The sequence below is a fragment of the Camelus bactrianus genome, chromosome 8 (genome assembly GCF_048773025.1).
Source record: "Camelus bactrianus isolate YW-2024 breed Bactrian camel chromosome 8, ASM4877302v1, whole genome shotgun sequence".
In the NCBI taxonomy this organism is placed as follows: domain Eukaryota; kingdom Metazoa; phylum Chordata; class Mammalia; order Artiodactyla; family Camelidae; genus Camelus; species Camelus bactrianus.
In genome coordinates, this window is record NC_133546.1 from 18969716 (window position 1) to 18986332 (window position 16617).

General features: G+C 39.6%; 1 protein-coding gene across 5 annotated transcripts in view; it reads right to left on the reverse strand.

The window, feature by feature from the left end:
- The window catches only part of STX11 (syntaxin 11), a 33735-nt gene extending 21269 nt beyond the window's left edge, over positions 1–12466 (reverse strand). Inside the window, exon 1 of one of the 5 annotated variants that reach the window (XM_045524524.2) lies at positions 12442–12466. The gene's annotated coding sequence lies outside the window, so the exon portion shown is untranslated. Of the gene's footprint in view, positions 1–2; positions 250–3625; positions 3990–12441 lie in introns of those variants that run through there. The other 4 variants (XM_045524525.2, XM_010965673.3, XM_010965676.3 and 1 more) reach the window with 4 other exon arrangements.
- Positions 12467–16617: the final 4151 nt, after the last annotated feature.

A 16617-nucleotide genomic window follows, 5' to 3' on the forward strand; every position in this document is an offset into this window, starting at 1 on the left:
ACCAAGATTCTGGCAGTTAGAGACAGGAGGGGCTGGAAAGTACCTGCTTCAGCGTAAAATAAGAACAAACAGGCCCCCCCAGAAGGCAGATTGCACACAAGGAGTAAGATCTGGAGTTGCTGTGGACCTGCCTCTGTTAGTAAATCTTCCACCATCAGCATCTACGCTGCTCTGTAGATTAACACCCTCCGGCCAGCCTTTCTGCTTCCCCATGGGTGGGATCCTCCAGCTCTTAGTAACAAAACATTGAGCACATCTAAGAAACACAAAACACTGAACATTCAGTGCTTGGAAAGGGAAGTAACCTAGGCAACTGTGAGGACACAGTTGTTGAAGCTCTGGGAACCTGCAGTCACTGGGAGTTTCCATTCAAATGTTTAAAACTCCCAGGAGAAATGTTCTGATTGTTCTAGATTTATTCCAGGTATCTCTCGGGATGGAGGTAGTGGGGAGGGGTGCTATGCAGCACAATAGGACCACTGGGGCCCAACCTCATGTACTGGGCTATTCCTGGATGAAGGAGAATTGTCAGGATCAGGACAGTGATTCCACCTTGAGTTTATCAGTGTCCAAAACATCATTCATTCATTCATGGAGACAGCATATCACAGCAGAGTGGTTACGAATACAAGCTCTGGAGACAGATACTGGGATCAACTTCTGGCGTTGACAACTATTATCACCACACTTTCTTTCTGCACCATTCAAAAGTAATTAATTATAGTACCTATCTCGCAGGATTGCAATAAGGAGTAAAAGACTTAATTCACAAAATGAACCTAGAATAGTGCCTGGAACATGATACGCACTCAATAAATTTTAGCTACTATTATTATTATTCACTCAGGAAGCTTTAATGAGCACTGACTATATGTCAAACGCTGTGTGAGCTCCACGTTATCCTTGAAACTAAACCTACTCTTCCATTTTTGTTCCTATCCTAGTCATAAACTAGAAATGTGAGGGTCATTCTAACCTCCTTGGTCTCCCTCACTGTCATGTCTGCTTCTGGGTTCTGTGGCAGGTTCCACCCACTGAACATCTGTCAGTTCCTTCCCTCTTTTCCATTCCTCACTATTACTCCATGACTCAAGTCTTCTTTTATTTCTTATCTTGAATATTATAGTAATCACTTCTGTATCTCTCAAAGGTCAGTGCTGCTTGTTCTTATTCAATCTATTTTCCATCTTGATTCTAAGTTCTTTTTAAAACATGTATCTGACAATATCATTCACGTGCTCAAAGTGCTTTACAGGATAAACTCAGAGCTCCAACACAGCAAACGGGCCTGTGATCTGGCCCAGTCTGTTCTCCTGCCCTCTCCCCAGCCAGAGTCCATCCCAAACAGGCTGATTCTTCTGCTGGGTCTTCTAACCCTCCATCTGCCTGACAGCTTCTCCTCTTACATTAAGGTTCATTTTTTAATCAGTAAATACTTCCTAACACATATCGTGACTAAATCTGTGCCAAATTGAAGGAGTACAACAGTGAAGATCACACTCAATCCTTTCTCATAGGAAAAGTAATTTTGAGGCCCTCAAGGGAGAAATGAAGTATGGAAATCAAGGTAAAGTTGTCTCAAACTTAGCATCATTTCCCTCACTAGTTGGATATCTTATGAAACTGGAGAAATTGAATATATTTTGGCATCACGTCCAAAAGCACCTGAGCAAATTTCAGTCCCAATAATAAACTGTGACACTGTGGATTTACTCATTTTGACTCACACAGCTATGTGTTAGAAAAGATTGATCGAAACTATAAAAACAATGATCAGAAAGTTGTTTCAATATGGTGTTGTAATGTTATAAGCCATTAATTAGTCATTCTGTTTTTTAAAAGATGAGTAAGAGTGCCTGAGATTGTCTAGGGGTAATAAAAAGCTGGACTTAATTTTACACCATTATTAGATAATATGAAATATGGTTAATTCAAAATCTTTAAAAACCATGCCTTTCTAATTAATATATTTTTAAATCACTTACTGAAAGGTAGGCTTACTGAATAAGCTCAACAGACTGCCTACAAAGACAAGTAGATGATTAAACTCAAAACCTTCTTTATTCGTCCCAGCAACGATGACCTACTTCATTCAAAATCCCAGATCTACAGGGACATCAGTCATATTGGGACAGAGGCTCTACTATGGGCATAGATTTGCCATTGTATTCATTTCCTTCTATTGGATTTTCCAGCCTTCCACACCAATCTTTAGGGCCCTTGTCAGCAAGATTCTGTCTTATTCACAGGTGTATAACCATAGCTCAATAAAGAGCTTGGCACAGAAAAGGTGCCCGGTAACTGTTTGCTGTGCTGAATTCAGGTGACTCAGGTCCAACAGTGATGCTGTCCCCTTCTCTACTATGTGCTGAGATAGTGTACAGTCCCTTCCTAAGACCTATTACCCTGATGCAGTGGGACCTCTCAACTCAAACATTGTGATTTCTCAGCTCCATCTTGGTATCCACAGTCTTCAAAATTTTTCCTGTGGCACTCATTTACTAATGACAAAACTTTTCACGTGGCACTAATTTACTAATGACAAACTGTCCAAAAGATTCTGATTCAGTGACAATCACTATGTAACATGAATGACATTTCTATCACACCATCCCAGTAAAAATAGTAAAAAACCAGTTATGGAATAATGAAACTAATTTTCTCTTGAGTCTCTGTGGCAAAGCACATGATTTAAATGCTTATCTTACACCAGCCTAGTGACCCTAGCTGGTGCGCTGTACCATCAGGCGCTTTTGGAAAGTGAAAACTTTAAACTGCTACTTCCTATACCACCAGCCCCAGCTCAGCAGCGCCTGTATGTCACATCTTAATCTTATTTTAAATACAGCCAGAGCAAACCTCACTTTTCAGAAGTTCATTAACAAAGTCTCACAATTAAGAGAGCAGCTCTGTGACTCATTTTTGGATACCCGTGTGGAAATAACAGCTCCTCCCTTTGCTGAGAAACGGCTTAAACAAGCGCGTGAGAACCACAGGAAGTAAGACAGGTCTCGGCTACTGTCGAGCCTAGAATTCCTTCCCGGGATGGTGTGGTGCTCGTAGGCGCTGCCACTTCTTGTCTCCACACTTCAAAAAAAAAAAAAAAAAAAAAGACATGTGGGCTTGGAAGGGGCTGTTTCAAGGCGGTATCAATTTCTCCGTATTTCCTGGCTCCTGAGTCACACTGTCAAGTTCAAGTCAAAAAGTACCCATTCTGGTATTTTTGAGAAAGTGCAACCTAATAGGAAGTGAACAAGTGATCAAACCGAAGTAATGCCTCCACTAATTAAAAAAAAATTAGCCTTTCGTCCCAAAAGTAGTCTTAGGTGGATACTGTATAAGGGAAGCCTGTCAACAGGTTATCTCTGAAATCATTTCAATGAAACCCTAGAATAAAAAACAATCACTCCTCTCTGAATTAGAAATCCAAAAGCCGTGCTCCCCGAGGGGCCGAGAGGCGGGGTGAGACCCGACAACCCCCCGAAGGCATCCCTCGGGTCCCCGAGCGACAGAGTCCGCCCCGCCGCCGCATCCCCGCAGCTCTCCGCGCACAGCCTGCGCGGGGCGTCCCCGCGCCCAGGTGGGTGAAGGAGAGAAAAAGAGACCCAAGGTGAGAAACACGAACCAGGAACCGGACGGAGCGTGCGAACCGAGAAGCCCCCTCCTGAAAGCGCCTGTCCCGCGCGGGCACCGGGCGGGGAAGGAAACCTGTGGCGCGTCTCCCGGCGGCTGGGCTCCCGGCGCCTCCCGCGGCTCCTCCGCGGCCACCCGACCTCCGCGCCGCCGCAGCCGCATCTGAGTGCCGCCGGCCCAGCCCCTCGGGCGTCGGAAGCGCCCGCAGCAGGGGACCAGGCCCCGCCCCTGTGCGACGGCACCGGCTCCCCACGAGCCCAGCCCCCTTCCCGCCCCCCTCCCGGGAGTCCCTGCGCTCTGGACGGCGGGGAGCCCGGCTCCAGCCTCCTTCCTCTCCTGTGTGCCCCCGGGTGCTCTTGGACCCTGGGGCGGGGGAGGGGCGCCGACTAGCCGCAGAGCGCGCGGCCCGAGGCACTCTTCCCCTTGGCGCCCCACCCCGCCCCGAACCCGCGCCCAAAGGCGCCGGACTTTCCCCGGGGATCCCCACCGTGCCTGTGACGTTCGCGGGCCGGGCCCGTGCGTTTCCCGCCGTTCTGAGGTGGTAACTGTGAGAAGCTACGGCCGGCCCTGCACCTGTCGCGCGACCCTGTAGGCGGCGGGCCAGGAGGCTGCGGGTCACACCGAGGCTTTCCCAGAACCCGAACTCACCCCTTTCCAGTGAGTTTTAAACACCAGACCCGTTCATTCATTCATTCATTCATTCAGTACCAGTCCAGCGTCCGCACAAGAGCTGAGGATACTGCGTGGTCAAAAACACCGCCAAGACATTGCCCTCGGGGACCTGGCATTCCAGTGAGGAAAGTTAAATAGATAAAGTGTATATCCTGTGAGGACAGTGGTAAGTATCTTGAAAAAAGTTAGGCCGTGCTCAAAAAAGTTGGGGAGGAGAGAGGCCTACACTGATGGAAAATGTCAGACATGCAGGAGCCAGCTGAAAGGGCGCCCAACGCCAAAGCTGGAACGATTTGAACAGCAGAATAAAGTAGTATTAGATTACAACCCAAAGTTAAAAAAAAAAAATCTGTGAATCAATAGTGATATAAATAGTTGAATACATAAATGGCAAAGAGATAAAGCTCTCCTTCAGAAGAATTCCCAATAGCTTATGAGGATGCTACACCCTCAAAGAGGAGAAGCCTAACTTCCCACTCCTTAAAGTATAAGCTGCTTATAGTGACTTTCTCCCAAAAAGTACAATATGGAAAAGGCGGGAAAAGAGTAACTTTACATTGGAGACATCTGAAAAACACCACCTCAGCCAGGTGATCGAGGTCAATATTAAGAGTCAAAAATCATAATGATAGTATGTGCTCTTCATATGATATGATGAAAATGGCACTTGACCTCTGTAGTCTTCCTCCCAAAAACCCATAACCCCAATCTTGTGAGAAAAACATCAGACAAATTCCAATAGTGAGACATCCTGCAAAATATCTGACCAGTATTTCTCAAAGTTGTCAGTGTTGGCAAAAACAAACAAAAATCTGAAAAACTGCCACAGCCCAGAGGACTCTAAGGAGAAATGACAACTAAATGTATGTGGTGTCCTGGATGGGATCCCGAGACAGAAGAAAGCCTTTAAGTAAGAACTCAGGAAATCTAACCAAAAAAAACCCAAAAAACAAAAAAACCCCACAAACAAAAAAACTAAGAAAATCTGAATAAAGTATGTACTTTCTTTAGTAATAAAATAACAAGATTGGTTCATTGGTTATGATAATATACCATAAAAAAATCTAAAAGCACTCTAGAAACTAAAGTTTATTTTAAAAGTAAAGCAAAATAAGAGAGATGAGGAGAGCTATAATAAACTGAAGAAAGTAGGTTTATTGCAAAGGCCTCTAAGATAAAACAGTTGAGGGAGGAAACAACCTAGATATTTGGGTTAAGCCCATTTCACGCCCAGGGATATGCAGATGTAAAGGCCCTGAGGCAGGAGCCTGCTTGGCTTCTTGGAGTAATATCAGTGTGGGTGGAACAAAAGGAGTGGGAGAAGAGTGTTGGGTGGTGGGGCTAAGGGTAGGGAATAGATCATGTAGGGCCTTGGTGGTCATGATGGTTTTTAAGTTTTACTTTGATTAAGAAGGGAAGACACAGAAATTTTTAACACAGGAGTGACCTTAATGTGGCCTTTTTTCTTTTTATTAACCCACTGTTGTGTTGAGGATGGATTAAGGGACAAGAATGGAAGTAGGCCAGCCAGTTAGGAAGCTGTGATGGTTAATTTTATGTGTCAACTTGACTGGGCCATAGGTTGCCCAGGTATTTGGTTAAACATTATTCTGGGTATGTCTATGAGGGTGTTCTGGGTAAGATTAACATTTGAATCTATAGATTGGATAAAGCAGACTACCCTCCCCAGTATGGATGGGCCTCATCCAATCTGTTGAAGGCTTGAATAGAACAAAAGATAGGGTAAGAAAGAATTGGTTCTCCCTAGGCCTGACTGTCTTTGAGCTGAGACATCAGTTTTCTTCAGACTTCAGACTTGACCTCAGACTGAAACTTATATCCTTTGCTCTCCTGCCTCTCAGGCCCTCAGACTCAGACTTGAATTATACCACCAACTTTCCTGGGTTTCCAGCTTGCCACCTGCAGATCTTGGGACTTCTCATTCTCCATAATCATGTGAGCCAATTCCTTATAATAAATCTCAATCTCTCAATATAGATAGATAGATAGATATCTCCTGTTGATTCTATTTTTCTGGAAAACCCTGATTTACAAAAAGCCATGGCAGTGGAGCTGGTAAGAACTGGGCAGGTTCTGGATATGTTCCCAAGGAGGGGCTGACAGGACTGGCTGACTAACTGGATGTAGGGTATGAGAGAGAAAGAGGATCAGTCAAGGTTTTTACTTGGAGCAACTAGAAGAAAGGAGATTCCTTATGCTGAGATGGGGGAGACTACCTGGGCAGCAAGTTGTGTGGGTTGAAGGAGGGGAGGGGAGGATTGCTGGGGATTAAGAATACCATTTTTGAACACTTTGCGTTTGGAGGTATTAAGTTGTCAAGGAGGCAGTTGGATAGGTGAGTCTGGGATGCTGGTTTCAATCTGGATGCCTTTAGCACTTAGATAGTGGGCAGGTAGTATTTAGATGTCTGATGTCTAAGTCCTGGGGCTCTCCAGAGTTCAGAGATCAGGAAGATGAAGAACAAGAAAGGAGAATGAGAGGGTCTAATCACTGAGATAGAAGGGAAACTGACAAAGTTTGGTGCTCCAGAAGCCAAATGAAAATATCTTTCAAGTGTGGTCAACTCTATCAAATGCTGCTAAAGTGGGTGAAATTGGGACTGAAACTGAGCAATGGGCTTGGCCATATGGAAGCTCAGTGGCGAACTTGATAGGAGTATGGTGGTGTATGGTGACCAAAGCCTCTGTGGAGTGGGCCCAGAGAGAATAAGAGAGTAAATGGAGACTGAGAAATGAGGCAGTGGCTGGAAGGAAATGTATGGTCAAGGGAGAATTTTTTTTTTTAATTATAAGTACATGTATTTATATGCTAATGGGCATGAGCCAAAAGGGAAGGGAAAAAAAATAGCAATGCAGAAGAGAAAAGGGATAATTGCTGGAGCAATGCTCTTGAGTAGATGCAGAAAGGGGATCTGGTGCACAAACGGAAAGCTGGGGTTAAGTAGGAGAAAATGGTGTTCTTCCCTGATGGCGGAAGGGTTATTCCCTGATGGCGGAAGGGGACCCAGAATGTATGGGCATCAGATTCTGGTAAATGAGGAAACATTTATTATCAGTGAGGAAGCAAGGCCATCGGCTGAAAGTGAGGAATAAGAGGAAATTTGAGAAGAGAGGAGAAAATAGGAAGTAGCATCTCAGGACAGGGAGAGAGCAAATGGACCTTGAAAATATAGACAGATTGTGAGTGGTACTAAGGGTTCATTTGAAGTCAGAGATCATGAATAGAAAGGGAGGCCAGTTGATACAGTTGTGTGTTTTCATGAGCCTCTTTTGCCTGCTTGGGCACCAAATAAAACCAGGCAGAGTTCCAGATATAACCAGAGTTTGGAGCTGCCAGGCGAATATGATGCAGGAGAGAGGAATAAGAGTGTTGAGGGTTCTATGCACAGAATGATGGTACTGGAGGGCCACGGCATCTAAACCTAGTAAGGAGAGAAGAGAGGACATGAATGATGGTGTTGAGGCCAAGTAAAAAGGTATTAGGTTAGTGGATTGGAGGTTCCAGGGTGTCAAGAAATTCTGCAGTTGTGGAATTAGAGAGATTCAGCTGGAAAAAATACAAGATGCTTTTCAGAGAACAGACTATGAAGGGATACAGATATTGATAATGGCAAGGTCTAGACTGACCTGGATTCTCTGCAACTGACCTGACCACCCTGGCCAGCCTCTCAGACAGGTCTTCTATGTTTTAGACATTTTTCTGGAGAGTTGGCTCTCGAGAACCTCCAGTCTGAGTTTTTTGAGCCATGAGGACTTTAGGGTAAAGCCCAGATAAAGCAGGGCAAGCATTTGAAGAGGGGCGTAGCCGCCACATAAAGGGTCACCCCCTGCAGATGGTATACATCATCTTGTGTACCACTGCCATCCCTCATCTGAAGGGCTCTTAAACCCACTGAATCTCAGGGTTGGAAGGTCATCTGTAAATAGTCACGTTATATCCCCAGTCCACGGAGCAATCACAAACTGCCATTTATCTTTTCTATGCAAGTTTTCAAATTACATGTGATTAACCTATCTTAAAAATTGTGATAAAATATATGTGACATAAAATTTAGCTTTGTAGCCATTTTATGAAGTTCAGTTGCATTAAGTACATTCACACTGCTGTGCAAACATCACCATCCGCTTCCGGAACTTTTTGGTCTTCCTCAACTGACAACCCTGTACCCGTTAAACAGTAACTCCTATTCCTCCTCTTCCCAGCCCCTGGCAGCTACCATTTTACTTTCTGTCTCTGAATTTGACTGCTCTAGATACCTGAAATAAGTAGAATCATACACTATTTATCCTTTTGTAACTGGCTTATTTCACTCGGCGTAATGGCTTCAAGATTTATGCATTTTATAGCATGTGTCAGAATCTTCTTCCGTTTTAAAGCTGAATCATATTCCTCTTTCAGTCTCTGCTTTCATTTTTCTAGGGTTATATACCCGGAAGTGGAATTGCTGGGTTATATGGTAATCCTATGTGTGATTTTCTGTGGGCCCTTCATACTGTTTTCCACCACTTTACATTCACACCAGCAATGCACATAGTTCCAAATTTTCCACCTCCTTGTCAACATTTGTTATTTACACATAACCTATCTTTGATTTTCTCGCTATTTGACACTCTTCTGGGCACACGATGTTGTATGAGTAATGACTAACTGTTATTAACCCTGTAGAAAAGGGAAATGAGGTTAAATGAACCAACTTGTACTTAGCAAGCCCCACCGCATGCATCTAGATCTGCACTGTCCTACTGTAGCCACATGTGGCTATTTAAATTTAAATTAATTAAAATTAAGCAAAATTTTAAACTCAGTTCCTCAGTCTCATTAGTGACACTCCAGGTGTGTAACAGCCACCATAACCAATGGTTATTAGTACCCAATATATTGGACAGTGCAGAATAGAACATTTCTATTATAGCAGACTGTTCTTTGGCTACTATATTGGACGGCACTTTCCAGATCCTGGCAGCCACTTCTGCTTTGTCTCACAAGTTGCATTGGGATAAGCTTTTCCAGAACTGAACAGCTTAAAATTTAAGATAAAAATCCTTCTTTTATAAAGGAGGAAATATGCTGCCTAAAATGTCTATGACTCTTTAGCACAGATATGGCTGCTCTGTGAATTCTCAACTTTTAATGTTTAAATATTATATTGGACATTTAGTGATCATATGGTTTTGTTGCGCTTAATGGATACCTTTATGAATACAGACTTACTAAACTATTTAAATCTTTCTTTACACCCTTTGAAACATTTATCTACTAAACTATAAGTTTTGAAAAACATTCTCATATTAACAGTGGAGACTGTGTCTCTTCTACTTAACTACTTTTTTACCCAAAGCCCAGCACAATACTAGGATATTGGAGACTCTCCATAAATATTTGTTGAATGAAGAGTGAGTGAATGACCAAAGCAAGCACTCAGTGGAACTTGGGGAAGCTCAGGGCTGAGAGAGCATTTTTAGAGGGTGGCACCCAGGCATAACAAGATTTAGGAATATATCTCTAGCACTGATATAGCTTAAAAAAACTAAAGAAAAAAAAAAAAAAAGAACAGGGAATTTAAGCTATGATCTTCTTTCCCACTGTGGAAAAAGTAGCTTTAAAATTACTATAAGGATTTTGTCTAGTGCATGTTTGTAAAGCTTCAACTCTGTTTTATGAATACTTCCCACCAATGAATATAATAACAAGAAAAAAATGAATTCTCGATTTTATAATGTCAGCATGTGTGAAGATATCTTCTGTTTGCCCCTTCAGATCCACTTTCTACCACCATCTATCCTGCTCTCAACCCTGGGAGGTTGTTCTGAATGAATTAATGTAACAGGCTCCTGTGCCTTTTGGCTTCCCTTGGGCTTGGCAAATAGGGAACTCCTATAGGAGAGCAGAAGCAGGGGATGAGGTCAGGGAATTTATTCCAAACAGAAGAACTGTCTGTGTCCCTCAACCTAAGGCCACTGTTCTTCTAAGGTGGTCTGTTCTGCATGATTCCCTCTCCCCTGGTTCTGGATACCTCTCTCTCCTCGTGACTCTCAGGCCTGAGGTATGACAGCCCAAGGGTCCCTTATGGCTCCACCCTGCCTGCCCCTTCATAATAGTACGGTTCTTTATAAACCTTTCTGGAATTATTCTAATTTGAATGTGCCATCTATCTCACAATGAGACCCTGATACAGCATCCTTAACCAGGGGCTGGAGCATAGTGTCCAAATCCCTGCTCTGAAAACTTTGTACCTACAATCTACAAAAATGTTCTCTGATTGATATTTTCATCTTCTTATTTAAATCCACGGGTTAGTTTTTTGAAGAAACCATATAGTATGCCATATGATATACTTTTTTCTCTAGTACACTCAGACTAGAAAAATATTCTCGGATTCCAGGCAGATCTCTTTGCATATAGCTTCTCTACATAAAATGTGATTTATGGAAATATAGAAATAAAACTTTATAAAGTAAATTGGTAAATGTTGAAGGTTTCCAAATGTCAATATCCGATAAGCTTTAAAGAAATCAGTACCTCAGTACTTCAGACAAGCCATCATTACTCAATATACACACCTTACCAGAGAACACAGTTTCTAATCCTTTCCTGTACGCTGAATGTTTCCAGTCCCCAGTGTAATGGTATCAGGAGATGGCGCCTTGGTAAGGCGATTTGGTCATGAAGATGGAGCCCCCAAAAATAGGATTAGTGCTCTCATACTAGAGGCCTCAGAGAGCACTCTTGCCCCTTCTGCTGTGTGAGGACACAGCAAGAAGACAGCCATCTATGAACTAGGAGGCAGGCTCTCACCAGACACCAAACTTAGACTTCCCGGCCTCTGAAACTGTGAGAAATAAATTTCTGTTGTTTATAAGCCACTCAGTCTGAGTATTTTTGTATAGCATGTAGCCCAGATGAAGACACCTTTGAAGCTCAAGATTTAAATGTACAACTGTTAGCAAACAGCAGATCATTAAAGAAAAAACCTGTAATGCTAATACCTATATCAAAGATAATCAACAGTTATCATTTGGTTACAAGGTGCCAAGCACTGTGTTAACGTTTTTATATATTATCTTTAACTTGCATCACAAATGTATAAGGTGCATACTGAACCTCATTTGACAGAGGAGGAAATGAGCCTTAAAGTCTCCTGTGCACTGTCCCAGCACCTTCAAGCAAAGGACTATAGATTCAAATCCTAGTATCCAACATAGAATTCTGTGTTCTTACCTACCTGTAAAGCATCCAAGAGCAACATCAAAGACTACAGAAGAACCAAAAAATAAGAACCTTCCAAATCAAACAGATTTATTTTATCTGTTACCTGCATTCAAAGAGCAATGTCAAAATCTAAATAAGCTTAGAAAAATTACTAGAAGAAAGAAAGAAAAGAAAAGAAAAAAGAAAAAATGCAACAGATTATTTTCATAGAAAAGAAAATTTCTTGTTGTTTCGTAAGCTTATTTTCCTGTGCATTGTACATAAGAAGGGGTAGAAAATGAGGGTGGAAATTACACTATTTTGGTGTTAGTTAAATTTTATACCTGCCTACAATTCCCGAAATGACACCAGTGTATTTTTATTTTAACCCAAATTGCAATTAAGTGAAAACTTTCCTCTGATATACTGGGGTACTTGTTATAAGAGGCCTGAGGTTTAGCATGTACTGGCTGCTCTATGAATACAAATAGAAAATTCTCTGAAAGAGAACAGGCTAAAAAAAAAAATCTGGTCTAGAGATAGTATAATTGATATATTTAATAGCTCTTAGTAATTTTTCTGCAACTGTGATTTTGCATAACAACTTGCAAAAGTATTTTAAGATGAGACTGTTGCTCAATGCTCACTTCTGGTAAACCCCTTTTTGCACCATAGCCCTGTCCTGCGGAACTGATAAAAGTGAAACAGAAAAAGCATAAACAGAATGTAACAAATAAGACATAACTTTTATGGATAATAGTTTAGTCATAAGGCTTTAAATACTAGTTCTGAATTTGAATACTTAAGTTAATTCTCAAAAAGTGTGCCTTTCCCACTTATACTAAACATTTTTACATCCATATTTTGTTCTTTTAGAAGAATTTATGCTATGTACAAGCTATATATTTCTACAGCAAAAAGCCTTACTTTGGGGTTGAGATATGGTTTTCTTCTCTTTTTCCTCTTCATCCATTTCATCCCCTTGCTGAAGCTCTATGTCTTTATTTCTCTTATTTTTCTCTTTAATACACTCTTCAGATGGACTGATTCCTTCCTCAAAGATGGTTTATAATTTCTGTGAGTTCATGGGCTACAGCCAGCATTCTTCCATGACCTAAAAGAAAATTTAAAAATACAATATTGGCACCACAAAAAACACATGTGTTTCAAATGCTGAATATTAGTGCAAGTGGTACAGTGAAAATAGATTGAAGTCTGAGCAGTGAACTCACAGCTTCAATGGATAGTCTTTCCTTGAGGATACCTGCTCTTGGGATGATGATCTTGTTGAGACCTTAGAGAAGCTGACAGGTGTTCCTCTCAGTCCTCAGCTCCTTACCTTGCTTACATGCCCCAGTGTGAGCGAGAATCCTTGGTAGGAGCTGACTTGGCCTTGCATCACAATCTCTGGCTTTTGAAAGCAGGCCACTCTGATTTCTTGAAACCCTGTTTTCTACAAGTCAATGATGGCAAATGTGAATTATGAAACAGGAACTTTTGCCACAACTCAACATCCCTAGTCACAAAGACACATTTACAAAACAAATACCCCCATGTAAATTGAAATTCATAATTGATTATAATGGAGATATGGGTGCTGGACATAATCTATTTATTCATATTTTATTTCATAAATAGTCCTAGTACATAAGATCTTCAACTTAAGTAATGAGTAGACTTCTCTTCAAGGAAAAAAAATGTAAGGTACCCAGTGCTGACACATTACCTGATTGTAAATGCAATGTAACTTACATAAATACGGTATAAATTATTGTAAGTACAGACTCCTTAAAAAACTATAAAATCCAAACCAATCTACATATTACAAGTATGAAATTAATAATATTAAAATAATCAGCATTGATTTAATGTTGTCTTGATGAAGCAAAACTACAGATGTTTTTTTCCCAAAAGTAGAAAAGTGCATTGGGATATTTTGTATTTCAGTTATCTATGTGACTTTCCTTTGTTTTGAACACAACACTCATTTGAATGGTCCTTTTTATTATTGCTATGATTTTTCCTTTTAAACTGTACATTCATCTTGAATCATCAAGCACATTTTTTTCAGCTTTATTGAGGTATAATTGACATAAAATTGTAAGAAATTTAAAGTATACGTGGTGATTTGATATATGTATACATTGTAAAAGGGTTCCTACCATCTAGCTAATTAACATATCTATCACCATATATATGTGTGTGTGTGTGTATAAAAACATATTCCTTATCCATTTATCTATTGATGGACACTTAGGTTGTTTCCATATCCTGGCTATTGTGAATAATACTGCAATGAATATGGGAGTACAGATATATCTTAGATATCTTGTTTTCATTTCCTTTGGATTTATATCCAGTATTTGGATTGCTGGGTCATATGGTAGTTCTATGTAATTTTTTGAAGAACTTCCATATTGTTTTCTATAATGGCTGTACCAATTTACATTCCCACCGACAGTGTACAAGGGTTCCCTTTTCTCCACGTTCTCACCAACAGTTGTTCTCTCATGTCTTTTTGATGATAGCCATTCTAACAGGTATGAAGTGATATGTCATTATGGTTTTGATTTGCATGTCCTTGATGATTAGTGTTGTTGAGCACTTTTTCATGTACTGTTTGCCATTTGTATGTCTTCTTTGGAGAAATATCTATTCAGTCCCTCTACCTATTTTTAAATCTAATTGTTTGGTTTTTTTGCTTTTAAGCTGTATGAGTCCTTTATATATTTTGGATATTAACCCATTACCTGATATATGATTTCCAAATATATTCTCTCATTCAGTAAATTGACTTTTTATTTTGTTGATGGTCTCTTGCTTGCAGGTTTTTATTTGATGTGATCTGACTTAATTATTTTCATTTTTCTTGCCTTTGCTTTTGGTATCCATCTAAAAAATCATTGCCAATATCAGGAAGGTTACATTTTATGTTTTCTTCTAGGAGTCTTATGGTTTCAGGTCTTATGTTCAATTTTAATCCATTTTGAGTTGATTTTGGGTATGGTGTAGGATGGAGGTCCAGTTTCACTGTTTTGCATTTGGCCTTCTAGTTTTCCAAATACCATTTATTGAAGAGACTATTCTTTTCTCATTGTATGTTTTTGGCACTTTTGTGGAAAGTTAATTGGCATATGTGCTTGAGTTTATTTCTGGGCTCTCTGTTCTATTCCATTGATCTATTTATCTGTATTTATGTCACTACCATTCTGTTTCTGTGAAAATACCATTAAAGTTTTGATAGAGATTGCATTTAATACCTTAATCAAATTGCTTTGGGTAGTATGGATATTTTAACAATATTAATTTTTCTAATTCTTGAGCATAGAATATCTTTTATTTATGTCTTCCTCAATTTCTTTCATTACTATTGTATAATCTTCAGTATATAGATCTTTCACTTCCTTGGTTAAATTTATTTCAAAGTATATTATTCTCTGATGCATTTGTAAATAGGATTGCTTTCCTAATTTCTATTTCTGATAGTTTGTTTTTAGTGTATAGAAAAACAACTAATTTTTGTATATTAATTTTTTTGTTTTGTATCCTTCAACTTTACTTAATTTGTTTATTAGTTCTAACTATTTTTGGTGGAGTATTTAGAGTTTTCTATATATAATATATTATCCACAAATAGAGAAAGTTTTACTTCTTTCTTTCTGATTTGGATGCCTTTTATTTCTTTTTCTTGCCTAATTGCTCTGGCTAGGACTTCCAGTACTATATCGAATAAAACTGACAAGAATGGGCATCCTTGTCTTGTTCCTAATCTTAGAGGAAGAGCTTTCAGCTTTTCACCATTGAGTATGATGTCAGGTGTGGTTTTGTCATATGTAGCTTTTATTATGCTGAGATACATTTCCTCTATACCCAGTTCGTTGAGAGATTTTATCATGAATGGATGTTGAATTTATCAAGTGATTTTTCTGTATCTTTTAAGATTATTATTTGACTTTTACCCTTCATTTTGTTATTATGTATGTATTACATTGTTTAATTTGCTGATGTTGAACTGTCCTTGCATCCCTGGAATAAATCCCACTTGACTGTGTATGATCCTTTTATTGTATTTCGGGGAATTTGCTTTGCTAATACTTTTTAAGAATTTTTGCATCTGAATTTATTAGGAATACTGGCCTATAATTTTCTTTTCTTATAGTGTCCTTGCTTGGATTTGGTATCAGAGTAATGCTGGCTTCATAAGGTGAATTTGGAAATGTTCCCTCCTCTTCTATTTTTTGAAAGCTTTAGAGAAGATTGGTATTAATTCTTCCTTAAATGTTTGGTGAAATTCACCAGTGAAGCCATCTGCTCCCAGACTTCCATTTGTTGGGAGGTTTTTAAATTACTCATTCAATCTCCTTATTCGTAATGAAACTGTTCAGATTTTCTATTCCTTCATGATTCAGTCTTGGTAAGTTGTAAGTTTCTATATATTTCCTATTTCTCCTAAGTTTTCCAATTTGTTCATGTATAATTATCTATAGTGGCCTCTTATAATCCTTTATAATTCTGTAGTATTAGTTATAATGACTTCTCTTCATTTTAATTTTATTTATTCAAATTCTCTCTCCTTTTTCTCTTGGTGAGTCTAGCTAAAAGTTTTGTCAATTCTGTTTCTCTTTATTTAGAAAACAACAACAACTCTTTGGTTCACTGATCTTCTCAATTGTCTTTTTATTCTCTATTTGCTTTATTTCCACTCTGATATTTCTTATTTCCTTCTGCTAACTTTGGCCTTGGTTTGTTCTACTTTTTCTTGTTCCTTGAGATGTAGAGAAAGGTTGTTTATTTGGACTTTTATTTTTTCTTCATGTAGGCATTTTCACTGTGGACTTCCCTCTTAGAACTGCTTTTGCTGTATTGTGTAAGTTTGGGGATATTGTGCTTCCCTTTTTACTTATCTCAAGATATTTTTTAATTTCTCTTTTGATTTCTTCTTTGACCCATTAGTTGTTCACTAGCATTGTTTAATCTCCACATGATTGTGAATTTTCCAACTTTCTTCTTGTAATTGATTTCTAGTTTCATACCATTGTGGTTGGACAAAATGTTTGATATGATTTCAATCTTCTTAAGTTTATTGAGAGATGTTTTGTGGCC